The sequence below is a fragment of the Molothrus ater genome, chromosome 4, assembly GCF_012460135.2.
Source record: "Molothrus ater isolate BHLD 08-10-18 breed brown headed cowbird chromosome 4, BPBGC_Mater_1.1, whole genome shotgun sequence".
Classification (NCBI taxonomy): domain Eukaryota; kingdom Metazoa; phylum Chordata; class Aves; order Passeriformes; family Icteridae; genus Molothrus; species Molothrus ater.
Genome location: NC_050481.2, coordinates 64,038,734 through 64,058,143, shown reverse-complemented (window position 1 = coordinate 64,058,143; position 19,410 = coordinate 64,038,734).

Here is a 19,410-nt window from a genome sequence, read left to right as displayed (position 1 = left end):
CAGCTGTTTAAACAGTGCGGGGTGCGCTGCCCCGGCTGCCAGAGCAGCGGGAGAGCCGAGCGGTGCGAGCGGAGCTGGAGCTGTGCCATGCCACCATGGTTAACACCCCCGCTTTTGTGGAGAAAACCTCCACAGCACAGCTTGAGAACTTTAACTGACCCCACGCCACCAGCTAGATGATGCTGTTTCAGTGGAAAACAGATATATAAAAATTGTTTCTTTGGGCTCCTGCGGTGGGATGCTCCCCACTTCAACAGGGAAAAACAAATTCTGGTTGTTGGGGCAGGATAGGGAGAGGAGAGCAACGCTTTTCCCAGACCAGAGGATTTGAAAGGGACCAGGGATGCTGAGAATGCCATGCAAAACTTGTTCTTACCAGGAGGCAGATCCTTGCCTGAGGTGGGTGTTGCTGTTGGGCTGTGGCTCCCAAAGGAGTCCCCTGGGAAGCTGGGAACCAGCTCCTGTTCTTGAGAAAGGCTCCATTGGTGCTGCTCATAACTCCACCATCTCCTGAAAGGAATTTTGAACGTGCTGTCAACTCATTTTTCCTTCCAGTCCCATTTGGTTACTGCTCCTTCCCTCCTGCACAGCTCCAGTGTGGGGTCATTGGGATCACTATGAAGAGTAAGAGTCACCCCAGAAAAACAGAGGGACTCACCACAGCTGCTCATAACTCCCCCCTGACAGGGCTTCTGGGCACTCTGTGAGCAGCAGGTCCTGCCCTTTGCCTGGGCAGCCTGCAGGGAGGAGGTGGGTCAGCAGTGGAGAGCAGCTCCAGGAGTGGAAAGTGCCACTTGCTGTTCCCATGCCTTGGATCACCTGGCTGCAGAGAAAATTTACATTTCACACCCTGTATGAGACATGCATAGAGACCACTAGTGTGTGTTGCCAAATTATCTGTTATCAGCCTCATCACTGCACTTCTGGGGTAAAACCTCCACTTTTCTGGCCACCAGATAACATGGAGAAATGTTTATTCCCTGGCAGTAACTTAGGATAATTTTCAGGGGTTGCTGTGCTCCTGATGAGTACATGGAGAACTACTTCTGTATGTGGCTGTGCTGAATTTCTGAGCACTGAACCAGGGCTCCATGCCATCCTGTATTCCTTGGGGTGCTTTCAGAGGTTTTGTTGCTAGTTTGTTTTCATTTTTAAGATAGCTTTGTACTATTGCAGCAGGGAACTTCAGTTTGGTTTTGTTCAGTTTGAGTTTTTAAATAAATAAAATGCTTTATCCCACCTGTACATAGTCTTCAGAGGTATAGGACTTCATAAGCTTGAAGAGCATTTTAAGACAAAAACACATTGAAAGGAAGAACAGAGGAGGGACTAAGATTTGAAGATTCAGACAACAAGGAAGTTTTGTAATGATTCTTACTTTCTTGAAATTTAATAGCAACATTTTCATTGATTTCAGTGGCAGCAGGATGGCAGTCTACTTAAAAGGGAAAAAAATGGCATTTAACAAAAAAAATCTGTTCCAACTCCACATCTCCCTCCCTGCTTTTGCATCAGTTCCCAGTGTCAGGCTGAGCAGAACTATGAGCCATGTGCTATTTCCATGCTCCACTTTGCCCTTCAACAGCTCTCTCTGGCAACTTATTTTACAAAATATGGAGAACTCCTTCCCCAAAGGGCTGTAAAGCCATGGATTCAGTTGCCAGGGCAGGCCACCCATTCCTCTCAGCAAGGGCTCTTGGCTCAGCCCACAGTATCCATAGTTGTTTTCAACTAAGACTGAGCTGATAAGGGGATTTCCTTTCAAGTGGAAAAGCATAAACTATATTTATATTCAGATAATTTCCTATTTGTTGGGTTTAGCTTAACAGGCTGAATTTCTGGCCCGTCTCTCCAGTGCTCTCCGACCACATGAAACATTCCCAATTGTCCGGGTGGGAGTTGTTTTGCCAGAAGCTGGAGAGATGCCACAGTGCAGCTGCTGTGCAAGGCAGAGGTGGAAGGACACAGCCAGTCCTCCTTACTCTGCTTTTCCTGCAAGGAGCTGACACAGACTACAGCACCTGCTTAGCATTTGCTACCATGTTCATTACAGGTACGTGTGCCACTGACCCATTGTTTGTCCATTCTCTGGGCAAAGTATGTGTATTTTGATCAAAAATTTTAAAAGAGAAATCACTGAAGTATAACTAATGCCTGCTGAGCCACCCTGAGGACTCAGTGATTTTGCAGGCAAGTAGGACCATGCCCAGCTAAGGAGCACAAGATATTGAATTGCATGAGGAGTAGAGGAAGGATTTACTGAAAAAGCTGGTAGAAGACTCCCAAACTATTAATGCCCAGGAGGAGGGGAATATCAAACCAGCAGTACTTCATGTTCATCTGGGAAACCTACTCCATTCTTCTCTACAGGGATTTCCAGAGGATGAGACCCCAGTTCACAGCAAACTGATAATTATTAGTCTTCTCTGTATCCATTTACTTGCAAAACACCTCAGGATCCCTCCCTGCAGGAATTGTTCATGTTTCTTGTATTACCTGGGGGTTTTATATTGCATTCAGTTCACTGACTGCCAGAGGAATATGCTCTCGAGGTTTAAAGATTAAGCTTTTATTTAAATATATATTCCTCTAATGTTGTACATCTGGTTTTGTTTAAACTCGTTTCAGAAATCCTTTGTTTTCTGGGTCCTTTACTGCTGGTCCATCTAAACTCAGGCTGTGGATGTTACCAGCAGCTCTAACTGAGACAATGTCCTTTCCAAGATCAGGATTCCTCCAGTTTCACCCTCCTGGGAACTCATGGGGTGGATCAATATACACAAAGGTTTTGCAGAGCAATGTCCTAAAGCCACCTTTGTTTTATACTCTGAAAGTCCAGAAGATAATAAAAACACCTCTGAAAGACAACAAATACCTGAATGTCTTACCCTTTCTGGGAACCCTTGGTGCTTCTTGAGTCCTTTGATGTTTGGGTCAGTGTCCTTCAAGAAACAGCACATAGCTCTGGCCCACCCACCTCCAGACAATCTCCTGGTACTGGAAAGAGGTTTTTTTCAGTTTTGGAGTGCTGTCTGTGCCTTCTTGCAGCAGGATCTTGTTTCCTTATGTCTTTCAATTTTGGAGTTTTCTGTTCTTTTCTTTTGAAGTAGAAATGTTGTATGAAACCCCAAGAGCTCTAAGGACAGTTTGATGGTCCTTGATGCCTTGAGTTAAAGCTGAGAGAATTCCTCTGCTGTGACACAGTCACTAATCAGCCCTGAAAGTTAAAGTTAATAGAAGCAGTCTTTAGAATTCAAATAGAATTTGTGCAGGTACAGACAGGTCCCCCAGGCCTTGTGTGTGTATGTACATATAAACACATATGTATGTACTCACATATGTCTACATTTATACACATACAAAAACACCAATGAACAAAGTACATGCTGCACTTCAGCAAGAAAAGTAAGAATCAATATAGAAAGTAGTATCTGGAAAAACCCATTTACCATCCCAAAAGAGACCATCTCCCTAGTCCTGCCCTCTAGAACTGAGTAACCCTGCCTCTATATAAAAATTTAAATTGTGTAAAATAGCAACATTGTTTTAGCTTTTGGTTTTCTGGGAACTTTTCTCTTCTAGAGTTTCTCAGCTTGAGAAAGTGACAGACTACACAGTGGATTCCTGTACCTTCTGCAGCCATGCAAATTACATCTAGTTTTCTCATGCCCATTTTGAAATACAGTTCCCATCCTACTTAACCATGTCCTGGTGTGAGACAATACAGTATTGAGAAACACTTGAAGCTACAATAGCAGCAATGCAGATCTTTTGTTTTATCATTAAGTGGAATGAATCCCTGAGGACTCAAGAGAACTCCACAGAAGCCTGATGTATGCAAAAAGAGGCTGGTTATGGTAAACAAGGTTAGAGATATGTGAATATTCAACATGCACATTCACACAATGAGTAGACAAACACCCAGTATGATGGGAATTTTCATGAGGGAGCCTTCCTTCTTGCCTGTAATAGAGACAAAGGGATAATATCCATCACCATTTATGAGATCTCAGGTGGAGGAATGTAAAACTACCAATGCTCCATCTATTTGAGGCTGCACATGGACCCTGACTGAGCTACAGGAGAGACCAAAGTCTTTCACCCTTAGCATGTGAGATCACCAACTGGAAGTCAAGTGCATAGGGCCAGGTAGATGTTTCTTGCTGCTCCTGCTCCTGGTGAAAAGTTCCTTTGCAGAAAGAAATAAGCAAGTCCTAACAGTGAGACCTGGCTGGCATGAGAGCTGGGGACAAGCCTGGATCCACAGCTCTTCACAGGAAAAGCAGCAAAGGGAGGTGGCATTCCACAGAGCTCTTAGAAACAGGCACAGAAATCCTGGTAATGGGACCAAGGTGGCCACATTCAGGTTATCAAAACACAGGCTACCAAGCACAGGAGCAAAACCAGGTCTGGCCACGGCCTTTGACGTGTCCTTTTTGAGGACAGCAGGCTCCAATCCTCTGCATTGACATCTGCAGTAAATTGTTACTTTCTAAATGTCTGCAGTTGAAAAACAAAACCAGTCTACAAGATGTCAGTGTTCATCTTCCGTGAGAGGTTCATCAGTCAGGTTGTCAATTAAAAGCATTCACTGAAGGTGAGCTGTGGGTAAATTAATCTAATAGGAAAGCTCCATAGGTCACCAGCTTCCAGTCAGGGATGAGGGAATGTCACAGCACATTGCCTGTGATTGCACATGATGGTAACACTGTCTGCAGTCACCTGGAGGCAACATCCCTGGATACGTTAATGACACCTTTGCCTGCAGCCTGCATGGTGCTGTGGTTCAGCATGTTGGAGCTGAAGGTTTGTTTCTGTGCTGACCACAGCTCTTGTGCTACTGACATGCCCACATGAGCATCCTGGGTGGCTCTCTGTGCTTGTGAAGCATCTCCTCCTCACATATCAGAAGAGCAATTGCCACACACCCAAGAGGAGATGAAAATGGCTCACTCTGTAGACAGTACTACATGGAACCAAGATTACAAGCTGAGAAGGTGCAGTCTGACACGGGACATCACCAAATGCAAACTGCTGGAGAGCCTCACAGAGGCCAGCAGGATTTGGCAGTAGGGACTAGTGGGTCCTGCATGCTCTGCAGTCTGGTCCAAAAGCACCAGCCGTGGAGTGTGAGCTGCTCCAAGGTCCACACAGCCTGAAGAGGTGGACTCTGAGCCTTCACTGTGAAGTCCTGCCCTCTGAAGCAGAGGTGGCACAAGATGACTGAAAATCAGTTTATTGGCCAAATACCCAAATAAGAAGTAATGAAGATTTCCTGTCACGTCTGAAAAGCATTAATTTATCCAAAGGTGGAAAAATCTCAGGTCAGAAGCAGCAGGGTTTTGGCACACTTGCTTGAAGTGTGACACTTAAAGGTAGAAACAATTCTTTCAGCCATGACCTAGATAAGAAGACAATCCACATCAAACTCAGCTGAATTTAGGGAAATACTCATCTTTGGCCCACTGCATTCACAGGACATAATTTGAAACTACAGGAAACACAAAAAAGACACTATCACACACATGATGTGGGAGAAGCAAATCTTCAAAAACTACCTCAGCACTTCAGGAGAAGAGATGAAAAAAATCCAGATGCTCAGAAATATGCAGCTGGACACATCCCTCAGATGATGTTTTGTTACTTAATATAATGTTTAAAACAGTCTATTATTGGCTGATGTTCTTCAACCAATCAGTTCACATCTGTTTTTTTTTTGTAAAAATACTTCATATTTATCCTCCCAGAGACTTTCTGAGCAGTAGTAGATATTTTCAGAGATGCAAAAGGAATTCTGGATTAGTTTGGTTGGCTTTTTGGTTGTTTTTTTCCAAGATGAAAAGGAATTTGAGAGCAAAACCAGTTTACCTGACTTACTCATCAAGGTCATTTTTTAATAATACAGATAACAGACATGAATATGGAAATAATACTGGTTTCTCTCATGAACTGAAAGATACCTTTTATCCATAAAATGTCTCAAAACAACTACAATCAAGTAATGAAAAAAGATCCTCGAATGGGACACAACTGGTTTGTCACAATTCAAACAAACCTTTGTTATGCAAAAGCAACTCCTATTTTAAAGGCAGTGCAGGATATTTGGGAATATTCTCAAGAGCTCTGTTCCCATCTCTGCAGAAACATAAAATTACATTTTTTGACCATTTGCATCACAGCAAGGTCAAGCATTCTGAAGTCACCATGGCTGGGTGCAGGAGCTGCTTCTGCCAGAAATTGTAGGCATTTTATGTCATGCACATTCTGGTGTTTCCCATTACTGTTTTCTTTCAGTTTAGGGATAATCCAAGATGTTTGTGTCTTGCCATTTAAAACTAAGAGAAAAACCACAACAGTATTTTCCATGTAAGCCAAAATCTTTCACATGTGCCAACTGCCAAAGCAGACAAAAGAGCTTTGATCATAGTCAGACACCATAACTAGCTACTTGTTTTAATTACAGAAAGTTTTAGTTATTATTACATGACAGGCTGGCACATTCAGCACATGACATAATTTTATGAAAGCTTTTCATTTCTCTCAGCACAGCTCCAGCCCTAGGCTATTCCACTCACAGCAGAAGCATCAGTTTGAATGAAGCCAGGGAGATATCACAAACTGAGACCCACAAAACCCAACTATGCACCAATCCCACTCCCAGCTGGGTTGGAAGAACATCATTCTCAGTGCTCCAGCCAGGGCAGAGCTGTCAACTGCCTACAGATTGTGTTTTCTTTTGTTCTTTTAATTTTTCAGGATGAAACAATTCTAAGCCTCTGGGTTTTTTTGGGATATATTGCCTATTGCTTTTACTTGATGTTGTCCTTCTATTTATAGTACATTAGCATTTTTAAGTGGCTGATAAGCTAACCTCCAAAATATTGGGTGTTTTTGTGCCTGAATGACTGTCAGACCACCAAAAAAACCCCAGTCATGGCACAGGTCAACCCGAACATTTTTATAGGTATTCCTGGGCTAGTACCTGTATTCATCTCTCTTAGCAATAATTGAATTTTTTGGCAAAGCTTTCTGTGAACAAACTCACAAGAGCACTGATGAAGAGCAAATCAAAGGGGCTGTGACGGTCCTAATAAAGGCTCTGTAATTTCTATTTGAACAAATGCTTATGAAGACTCATTTTCTCAGAGCTCTGGAGCTCTCATCCTCATCTATTCTGCCCATTGGAGAAAAAAACCAAATCACATCCCCTATCACTGCATCTAATTTCAAATGAAGTCAAATAAGCATAGTAAAGAGAATAAACACAAATAATTAGTGGCAACGATAACATAGGAACTGGTTAGAAAGAATATCTTTCCTTTGGAAAACACCGGAAAGCAGTGTCAGAGTTTAATTTCAGAGATTTCTGTTTAATGTCAGAGATTAATTTAACAGCCATTAAAACATCTTATTAACTCAAGTGCTAATTGAGTGCTTGGCAGGAATAACAGAGCACTGCCAACCATACACATAAAAATGGCTAGAATTTGAGGAAATTCTGTGGTTTAACATTTTATTACTTTTATAACTTGCTAATATATGTTTAGCTGGCTCAGGTGGCCTTATCTACCTCCTTTGTACCTGTTTTGAAGATGTCATGCTCTGATGGCACAAAGTCTCAACTGTCCTTAGGAAAAATTAAGTCCTTTTGCTGAAATCTTCCAGATTGGGCTGGAACACGTGCTTTGCAGTGATGCCAGAGTTTGAGGGCAGAAAGGTGCAAACTGCTGAGCTTTGGGAATTCTCAGTGCCATGATGGGCACTGAGAGAGGCAAGGTGAGCACTGAGGGAACAACTGGCACAGTTATTCCAGTAAAGGACCCATGACCATGCTGACCACCACACTCCCAGGACTGGTATTTGAGTTCCAGAGTAGCAAAAAATTGTTTTCCTGTACATGGATATCTGCAGTCTGTAGGGAAAAGTTAGACCAGCAATGCTCCTTCCTCTGTATTTGACCCCCAACAGTGATGGTTTGTGGTTAACACATGCTGCTTCTTGGGTCTTCTCATCCCTTGCACCCATGGCCTGTGAAGGCATCCTACCATGGCTCTAGACTGAGAGAAGATGGCTACAGATTGTTGTATTTTGTTTTTGCAGATATCACCTCCACCCATTCCCCCACCAGCACCCACAGCAGGAGGAAAGCAACCAGTTTTTCCTGACCAAGCAAAGCCAAGGCACCAATAGCCTGAATTTCAATTGTCACCTCAAGGGAAGTATATCCCACAACTGGAAGTGTTACAGGGTACTCAGCTCCAAACCTCTCCCTTGATGACTGCAAATGGAGGTGGGTGGAAAGGACCTCACTCCTTTAGGGCAAGCCTGAACTTCAAGTCACATCATCTAAATTGAGCATAGGCAGGACATCATTTGAGCTCAGCCCACCCTAAACACACAACAGATACCTTGAGACCAAGTGAGAGCAAATAATACAGATGAAAGGTTTAAGGCCATGAAATTTGAAAACACCTGAAGTTCATGATGTTTAACACCTCAAGTTGTTTTCTAGCCCTCAGCAGGGACACACTCCTAGCAATATGTGTTTAGATACACAGAAAGCAATGGGCTTTATGGGCTGACCCAAGCTCCTGACTTGTGTGTGACTGCAGCACATGCTCCCCTGTGCTGGGAGTTTTTGCTGTGATTGCTGTACCTGCAGTGAGCATGGCTCCCTCCAGCTCAGCAGCTGCAGCCATGGTGGTTGGTGGTCTCACACACAGCTGCCTCAAGCCTGTAGTCAGGAGCCCCTGAAAGGTTATTTAGCTCAAGCTCCAAAGCTGCTCAACTGCCCTTGATGAAGCTCCAGTGAAGCATGAGCCAGGGAAGAGTGACCAGGGCAGGACTGAAAGGTGTACCTAGGACAATGTTCAGGCACAGGTACCCAGCACAGGTTATAAAGTGCTCCAAGTTGTCTACTCCACTAGGAACCTTGTTCAGAGGAGGGAGGGAGGTTTTGCTGCATGTCATGACCCCCAGCCACCTAGAAATGACCAGCCACCAAACAACTAGTGCTTATTAATAAACTTGCTTAAGGAAATTGGCTGGAGTCTTACTTTTCATTGTGCTCAATGAATGGAGCTAAATATAATCCAGAGCTAGTTTTGCTGGGTAACAATGCAAGAGACACTTCCTGTTCTAGCAGAAATCCCTGAGTTTAAAAGTAGAAGCTTCTCTAGGCTGGGTGAAATTCTTCAAATCTAAAGAAACACTGAGGTCACTCTCTAAATTCCTCTGTCCTCCCAAATACAGATATTATTTTAATACTCTGTGTGAGGAGAAATGTAGTGTCTCTCCTAGAACCCAGCTGAAAGCACAAGTTGTTTTAATCAATGAGCTCTCAGATACAAAGGTACTTCTTGGCTTAAGACCCAAATTCAAGAATTATTTTTTCAGCTGAACTAGAATAAAGACATTATTTAAGCATGTATCTGTCATCTCACACTGCCTGCGGCTGGCTGTTGGGTATCTATTCCTCAGCAGCACTGTGGCAGCTCCTTATGTAAAAGGAAAAAAAACATAACCATTTCCTTGCATGACTTCATTTTGGGATTATGCCTCCTTACTCCTCCTTCCCTGGAGCATCCTGTCAGGAGATGGTTTCAGGTGCTAACAGAGCCCATGGTGAGTGTGCAAGTGCACACTGGTCTTTGCAAACTGTTTGTGTGGCACATGTGCAAAACAAAGGGCCTCAGCTTTTGACTATTTTGCTCAGTGCAGAATGAATCAGTCTGGTTGGGCTGCAGGAGAGAGGGGATCACTGAAGAACAGCAGTGGCACCACTGCCAGGGCTGGGATTCTGGAGACTGAGCCATGTAAAAATATTTTAATCCTGCCAGGCTCCTCTCCTTCATTTTGCAATTGGTTATGTTACAGACCCATCAACTTTCTGAATAGTTTTCCAGGATCAGCTTTGATCCTACAGTGCTGCCAGTGTGAGCAGCATCCTTGCACAGACTGTGCTCTAAGAGAACAAGGACCTAATCTATGAGCCCTTTTCTTAGCTCTGCAGGTGCAAAATCCGATTTTTTTCCCCTTTGGGGCAGTGCCATGCATAACAAACCTGAACTCAGTATTGACAATAAAAACTGACTGTTCTCCTGTGTGTGGAGCTGCAAATGGTGTTGGACTGCATTCAAGCCTCATGGGACTGTGGTGATTCCCTTAGAAGAGGAGGTCAAGGTGGTCAGGTGAACCACAGTTGTTGTGGGTGGGGTACTGAACACCTAAAGGGTGATAGAAGCTTTAGGAAGCTTTAAAGCCAGAATAAAAAATGGTGAATTCTGGGCAGAGCCAGCTTGGTCCATTTACTTCACACACCTGGGGTCAAGGCATTTGGTCAAGGGTACAAATAAGGAGGAGGCAGAAACTGGTGGGGTGAAAACAGAGATGTGTGTTGGAGGTGGAGGGTGGGCAGGAGGCCATGATCTCAGGGTAGGAGTGAAAAGAGGTGTGGAAAAAAAGACACACTGGGTACCTGATAGGGAGCTACTGATGATCTCTTGGATGTCTCCTGTACAGGAAGGTTCCTGGGAGGCTCCTGGGAGGCCATGGCCTTGCTGTGCTCCTGTGCCATATCTGTAGAGCTTGCATACACAGGTAGCTGGGTCTGCAAGATTTAAGTATGACTGCAACCACCTATTTGCTAATCCTCTGCTTCTGATGGGCTGCAGGTGTACACAGATAATAGACAGATCACCTTACCCTCCACCAGTGAGATCTGGGGCATTGATGGTCTTTTCAAGGCTGGGTGACAGCCATACTGCTGTGGAGGGCATCACTTAGGGGTGAAAACACCTTGGTAAGCCTTCAACCCAAGGCAGCAGCACCCAGGTGCAAACTACTGCCTTGAGCATGATTCCCCCTGAGCTGAACCTGCAATAGAAAGTCAGCATTATCAGTTTCAGTTGCTCCTGCAACTCTGGTGAGTTTGATAGTTAGGAGCAACCTTCAAAATCTGTATGTGTGCTCTCTGTATCACCTGTCCCCCAAGTGGCCTTTCAGCCTGGAGCAGCACTTTCCCTCCCTGTCCCATGACTGTGGTTCACAGGGGACTTACTCCCCTGTGGGGCTACCTCTACCTGCTGGATGATGAACACATAATCTGGAGCTTGGGCTGTCCCCTTGGACAGAGCCTGAAATGCTCTGGCACAGCCACAGTCCTGCAGTGTGGGGACAGCTTGAGAAACACAGGGCTTGAGAAAAACAGGGCACACTGCTGTCCATGAGTAACTGAGATGGCTTTTGTACCTCAGTCTCAGGCCCTGCAGAACCCTCCAAGCTGTGGGGAGTGGCTGGAGGATACAGGAGCAGATTCTGTGCTCTCACCCTGTGCTTTGATGCTCGTGCCTAATGAGTTAATCGGCTGCTTGTTGTCGCGCCTGAAATATAAATAACAAACAAGCAGAGGATGAACTGGTAAAATAACAACAAACAACCAGGGGATGAACTGAAACGAGCAAAACATTTTCTGGCATGTGCTCCTTTGACTGCAACATCAAAGATCATATTAAGATTTTTGTAGAAGGTTACTTCTCTGAGTGTCTTAGCTCCGAAATTATCAGGAGTGTCAAAATCCATTTGCAGCAAGACCTTCTGGGGAGGAGGACGCTGCTGAAAGGGCAGAGATGTTTAATATTTCACGAAGGGCATGCACAGACTAACACACATTTCTCAAAACATCCTCATTAAAATGATTTAATTAACATTGGTTCAAACACTAGCAGACTTGGAGATTCACATGTCTCAGATACATTGGGGGTGCTGTGCACTGCTCAGGTCCCAGTGGGAGTATCCTTTCCATCTGCAAGGGGAAGGGATGCATCTTGACCCCCCTAACAATCACCTTCTATCACCATGTTGAGATTCCTCCTCTCGAAGGGCCAATAAATATTTTTCCCTGACCACATTCCAGCCAAGTAACCATTCATGCAAGAGCAAACAAAGTCAACAGTGCAAAGGGAGCAGCAGAGATGATCCTTTCCCTCTTAAAGGCCATAGTTTCAGTTCCTCAGTGTCATTAATTTAATTAACCAACTACCTGGCATCTGAACTAAGCACCCCCCTCCTCCTACACAGGCACAGGGAGCGCTTCCCAGCCCTTGGCCACCTTGGCTGTATTTTGGAGAAAGGACAAGGAGAGGGCTTCAGACCAAGCCAGACAACAGAAAAGCAGGGGCAGAACCCCATTTATATGAGGTCTTTTTTGAAATGGAACAAAGATGCTTCTTTTCTTACCCATAAGAGACAGAGTGCCTTACACTTCCTGAAAAACTGAGTTAATTCATGAAAAACAAGATGTAGGGTAAAGCGGGTGGAAAAATATCCCCGGTGCTTATTGTTCCTTGGGCCAGGAAGGATTTTGGGGCTCTCCAGAGCAGTGCCCTGCTCCAGGCATGTGTGGTTATGCAAGAGCTTAACATCTACATTGACCTGGTGCTGCCCACCCCATCCCCATCACATGCACTCACTTCCATCCAGGAACTCCAGCCTTCCCTGACATGTGCAGCTCCACAAATCACAGGGAAAGGTCAGATACTAAAAGTGCCAGCAAGACCAACCAAGTTTCCTGACAGCAGCAGCCCATGAGGAAGTGCCCTTTGCCACCAGTCACTTTATCTAAGAGATAAAGAGGAAGGGGCTGCTCTCTGGGCAGACTGCTGCCCTTCCCAAGCACTGCTGCCCACCCCACAGCAAAGCTATTGAGGAGCTGGGTGGCAGCTCATTCTGCACTGCCTTTCACAGTGATTATTAACCAGGCTGGAGTCACATTCCCAGCAGCAGCTTCCTTTGGTCAGCACTGACGTAGCAGCAAGCCATGGTGAGTCAGGTCTGCTGAGTGAGTGCCTGAATGACTCCATCCTAGCACATGGTTGGTTGGAAGGTGCTATCCCTGCACATGGATGCCACTGGAGGATGCCATCCCAGCATGCAGAGCAGCTTGCACTTCAACCTACAATAGATATGAATTTCTACTCCAGAGAAAATACATTTTAATTATGCAAACTCTATGCGCATTTTTAAAACACGGGGAAAGAAAAAAACAGGACCCTGTTCTTATCTTTTTGTGAAATCATTATTCATTTGAAATACATGGATAATTAACCACATTATCATGCAAATTTAAGTGAATTGAGCTGGCTGAATTAAAGAGACTTCACCTACCTAACCATAAAAATTGCAACACGGAGCTGTCGCAAGGAAGCTCTGAGCACTATTTTTAGTGCAGCGCTGTAAGAGGGCCTGTGGGAGGGCATCTTCCAGAGGAATGCAGACAGTATCTTTCAGGAGGAATTCATCCTGAGGAAACCATTACCAGCTCTCACGAATGGCCAAGGGATATTTTTCTGGCTGGGCTGGAGTTTATACACAGGGAGCCACATGCATCGAAAAAAAAAATCATGACTCATTGAATTTAAGGAACAGTTTACTGAAACCAAATTTTCAAGTGCTCCTCCCTCTGCTCCTGGTCCCTTGGCTCACTGTCCTTGGGGCACACCAGCCCTTTATTGGTGAAAAAAACTAAGTTAAAAATTCTGATTTACTGCCTCTGAATGAAAGCTGTTTAGCTTTTTCAGAATTACTGCTTTACTAAAAGTAAAGCACTCATGCTATACTTTTATTCACCTGAAAAATACTCAGCTACTGCAATGAACTTCTTTCCATTTTCTGTGGTTTTCACTGTCAGGTCTCAGGCACCAATGCTTGAAGAGGACATGCACAAAGAATTCCCCCTCATCAAAAAAGAACAATGAAAATCCAAAGCAGATCCTGAATGGTGATTTTTCCAAAGATATTTTTGTTCTTGTTTGTTTTTTTGTTCTTTGGGGTTTTGTTTTTATTTTTTTGCCTGTCCACACATTAACATTGATCTCTGTAAGAGAGTACAGCTCATGCTTAGGAAGTACCTTGGTTCTTGTTCAGCTGCAACCTTGTGTGGGGTTCCCCTTCCTGGTCATCCTTCCAGGACACTGACAGGTGTTTCTGGCACGCTGGCATTGCAGAATCACAGGGACACAACACAGTGGCTGATTAAAGATGCTGTGTTAATGAACATTGTCCTTAGACATTCACAAGCAGCTAAACCTGGCTGTCTTTCCCCCAAATACCTTTAAAGACATAAACTGAGAATAGGCCTGTCCAGGCTGAAATGTTAACACATCTGAAGCATCAAAATCATTAAATTAGTCACATAAACTCACATTTTACGGGTAAAAAGTACTTAGCAGCATCATCTTTGAAAAAAGTCATAATGCCATATAAATGGACATTTTGAGATAAAGTTTTGTGGGTGTTTTTAGATGCATCACCCTCACTCTCTTCCTCCCTTAAATATTTTACCTCAGAAATATTTGACTCCAGATGCTGTATTCAGGAATCTTTAGATGAAGGGGAATCCAGGAGTTCCCATCTCCATGAAAGTGACTGGGACTTTGGTTGCCCAAGTGACTTCAGCAAACAAGGACTTCAAAGCCTTTCAAAACAGTACAGCTGAAAAACATAAATAAAGGTTGTAACTGGCCTAGGATTTTCAAATATTTAGCGACATTTTTATGGAGATGTTTGCACTTATCAGCCTTATCCCATGCTTCGAAGAGTAACCAGTGGTGGTCAGCTTGGCTGCCCATCCCTAACACCAGCCCTCCCTTCTAATGTTGCCTCGCGCTTGTTGGAACTTGGTTTTGATTGCACATCCATAGGGGAAAGATTTACATTTTCTGACACGTCTGCAAAACACCTGCCACAATGTCTGAGCCCTCAAGATGCAATAATAATAATAATAATAATAATAATAATAATAATAATAATAATAATAATAACAACAACAACAACAACAACAACAACAACAACAACAACTATTCCCAGTGTGCACGGTGCGCAGCGAGGCAGCTGAGAGCCCGACTGCCAGCAGCTTTGTAGTCTGACATCTAATTACCAGCAAATGAGAGGGTGGAGGAAGGCCAGCTATAGCAGAGGAAGAGGGAAAAGCTCCTGGGAGAAAACCAGAGTGCTTTACAAGGTGGAGTTGCTCTGTTCACCTGTGCTTAATGAAGATGCTGTGACTAAACACCTTTAAGGTATCACTCCAGAGAAATCTCTTTGTTTCTATTGGGAGAGTTTGTCTGGGTGGATTTGAGGTAGTTTTCTGCTGCTTAGGGAATTCCACAGGCTGGCACAGACCACAAAACACCCTTAAACATCAGCAGAAATCAAGAAGCAGCGAATGAACAGGGATTGCCTTGCCATCTGGGAATGCCAGGAGGTGGATACAGGCTGCACCAAGAGCAGGCACAGGAAATCTGCTGAGTCCCAAACCCCTCTGATTTATTGCCCTGGTGCAAACCATCTGCCCAGCACATGGTCAGTCAACCTGACGCCTCTAAGAAATCCCACCTGAAAACCCAGCAGGCTGAGACAGGGCAAAAGGGACCACTTGGGTCATAAATACTGCTCTGTGTTTCTGCAGGGAACTGAGCTACATATTTCACTCAGAATGAGTGAGTGAGCGAGCTGGTGAGGAATATGGGTGGGGGTTTTTGTTTTATGGGAAAAAATCTGCAATTTTGGAATTTGTGTTCTACTTCGAAGCAGGTAATAAATTTGTCATGGACTGCAATTCCAAAATTGCTTCACATGAGGTAGATCAAAGTGTTTGGTGTCTATGAAATCTGATGTAGACCTTTAAAAATCATAAATTATCTTTTTCTATAAAACTGAAAGACATTGAACCAAAACATTCCAAAATATAGAAAAATCTGGAGCAATTTGAGTTTATTTAAATTTTGTCCAATTCAAAGCATTTCTTCAAGAGAATTCTTTTCCCAACACATCAGCATTTCCAAGCAGAATAAAACACTGGTCCTGTTTCCCATCCCTGGTGTTGTTCTTGCACCTCTGCTCAAAAATCTCTAAAATTTTGAAGCTGGAGAAGGCGGCTTGTGCTGGCAGCAGCTTTGGGGAACAGTCAACGTGTGCTGATGAGAGCCCTGGACATGCTGGGATCTCCTGGGATACCCAGAGCAGACACCCAGGCATTCCCCCAGAGCCTTGTCAGCCAGGAACACGTGGCCAGCTGTTTTCTGTCACCACAGGCAGAGCCGGAGGGCGCCGCACACACGGCTGCCTCTGCACACAACAGCACCCTGACAGGCATTTTCTTGTCTCAACAAATTACCCTGAAGTGCCCTAAAATATTCAGTTTGCTGGAAGGAATTGGAGAAACGTGAAGACATAGGATGTGTTTTGCTGAGCTGACCAGAAACAGTTAGGGCATGATGTAGCACGGCAGCAGAAGGTGAGAAAGAGATGAAGGCACAACAAAGCAAATGTTTTGCAGTGACATTTGTCCTGGAGTGTAAATTAAGAGCTGGGAGGGCTTGGTGACAGTCCAGCACACACCAACAGCAAGGTCTGCATCAGGAGCCAGAGGTGACAGCCCAGCCTGCAGGACCAGCTGCTGAGGCAATGCTAAAGGTAGTCTAAAAATAAAGCACTTATCAGGGTGAGAAGGGCTGAGTATTTCATCACTCTGCCTCGACTGATGACTAGCAAAGCATGAGCAAGGAGGATTGCTGTTTTGTTAGGAGCTGTTTTCTGATTCACAGTTTGCTGGGCTTGGGCAAATACCTTCCATTGGCTTAAACCTTGAGAAAATGCTGTGTGAGCACTGGACTGCACCATCCTCTACCCGCTGGCATCTCTGCTCCTTTTGGTGCAGGACAGCAAAACACAGCACTTTTACAGGAAAAAATACATAAAACACATGGCTGGCCCAAAACCTGTAAGAAGCAACAGGTTTGGTGCTCAGCTCCTCCTCTGCACACCTGCCCCACATGGAAAGGCAAGCAAACCTTTCCCTGCCATAGGGAAAAAAGCTTCACCCCATCTGAGTGACTTGACAAACTCTGTCCTAGGAGATTTGTTATTTAAGGGACATTTCACTGAGCACACTGGTAGGTTTGGTTCTTAAGGCCTTGCATCTCAGGGAGACAGGCAGGGAAAGGGCAGGGAGAGGAGCCTGGCAGGGGCTGAGCATTGGCAGGGGCTGAGCATTGGCAGGGCAGTGCTGGTGGCACTGCTGGACCCACGGTGCTGGGCCCCGCTCCGCAGGCTGTGGGCAGGCTCTGAGCTGCACGGGGCAGCTTCACACCCTTGTCCACACGCTGGGACAGCCTACATACACCTGTGGCATCCAGCATCAGCTGCTCCCGCAGCACGGATCCTCAGGCTGCTTTCCCGGAGCTGAGCCAAGCTCTGCACGGACAGAGGGATGGCACAGACACGGTGACAAGCTCAGCGCTGCCATGCGAGGCACGCTGCCGCCGCACCGGGACCATCGCCGTGGGAAAGGCTTTGATCTGACCACAGCTCCCGGGGCCGCCTGCCGGACTCCGCTTCCAGTCGGGTACCTGCTCTTGTAAACAGCGGCGCCGGCGCACGCAGAAGCCACATCCTGACATCCCCTTGTGCAATCTGCAGGGCCGGCTCCTCCTTGGCCACAGCGCGGAGGTTGCGACACGCGGGGAGCGACACGTCCGTGTGGGGCAATGCGGGGCCGGTTCCGTCGGGGCGCGGCCCCGGCTCCAAACACCCGCACGCAGCCGGGCTTTACTTGTCAAGTGACCAGCGCAGCGTACGTGCATCGGGAGAGGGTTTCTGCAAGTAATTCTTCTCCACAGGAACATATAGCTGACTTTATAATTCATGCATGCCTGGGAAGTCCAATCCAGTCCCACTGGAGTAGCAAGCTTGGTGGGAGTTTATTTATTTAAAAGAGTGCATGCAGTAGCATAGAAAAAAAAATGAATCTATCAGAAACCATAAGTCTTAATCCTAACCTAGCTTTGCTTTTCTTAAAATATGGTCCAGGGAAACTGCTTTTAAAATGTGGTTTCCATGTAGCCCTAGCTTTTTTAGTATTGCAATCCCCACACAACAGTGTTATAGTATAATAATTAAAACATTTAAAAATGAAGATAATCTATGGCTGATCCAAGTTTCTATGGAAATTTGGAGGCTATGCTGTATGCAGCTGTTCCCAACTAATGCAAAGGTTGGCTGTAACTTTACTTCTGAGCCCATTTGTAACTTGGGGGATAATTTATCTGTTCTGTTTACACAGTTCTCAGCTTGCACAGCCCTAGAGTGCAACATTTCTATGATTCCCAAGCAAAAGGGTGCTTTATCCTCTTGACTCAGCCTGAACAATTAGTGTTCTTTGGCTTAATGAGGCAGCTCTGCTGAAAGGTGTGGGTGCTTGCTGTGGTGTTGCAGACATTGCACTGAATGTGATCTACCAGAACAGCAGATGCACAAGGGGTGGACTGCAAACCCTTGCTCACTCTGGTCTGTTGTACCCCCAGATTTGGCAGAGGCTCTGCCAGATGATGGGCTACGGGTAGGAGCCCATCCCCACTGGGTTTTGGTGAGCCCATGAAGGGTAAACAAAGACCAGGGGAAGCAGAAAAAAAGACAGGTTTCCCCCAGGATGAGGCTAGCATCTTAAGGGTAGGAAGAAAGCTCTCTCTAAAGCCTTGGGCACCTTTACATGCCACCTTATTAACACTTTCACAGACTCAGACAGATCAGGGGAAGCTGTTGGATGACAAAGAGAAAAGGAAGAAACACCTGAAAAAGGATTTTAAATGCAATGATGAAGGACTTTTGGGGCTTATACTTTATAAATCAGGCTGATAAAAAGCTGGACAACCTGCAACTTCTTGTGGGAGTGCAGAGAGCAGGCACTTGCTACCTGCTCATCATCATGACATGATTATGTTTTACATTCACTAACTTATCTCCAGTTAGTCCGTGGCTGATACAAGCAGTTTTCACTTTGCAATGTTAAATTACTAATGAAGAAAGTATTAATAACCTCTAAGAAAAGAAAGTTGGTCAGAGGAGCAAAGCTCCAGCAGCTACACAATGGCCCCAGGGGTGTAAAATCTTCAAGCCTCATTGAAACAACAGCATGAAAATCTGCTTTTTACAAAGGGAGAGAAAAACTCTGCCAGTCAGGAGTGCACAGAAGAAAATCTTTCAGCTGAAGTAAGGCCAGAGGTTCCCATCCTGAACAAATATTTAGCACCATTCACCGAATGAATTCCTCAGCATTAGTTTAAACTCAAAGACAGAAAGTCATAAAGCTTCACAGTGGGAATTTTAAAAAAAGCCCAAACAACTAAAAATAAGCCAAAATACACAAAAGATACCCCCAATCCCTGCATTTTAATTCCTGTTTGTATTTAGCCACTGCAGGACAGCTGAGTTACAATTGGGATGGAGGTGGCAATGGCTCAAAAGTGTCATGATTTTAGAGAGTAACTGTATCCAGAGGTCCTCAGTCATTTCTCAGTGAAAATAGTTTGCAAATAATGATACATATTCCCAAGATATTAAAAAGTCTGTCAA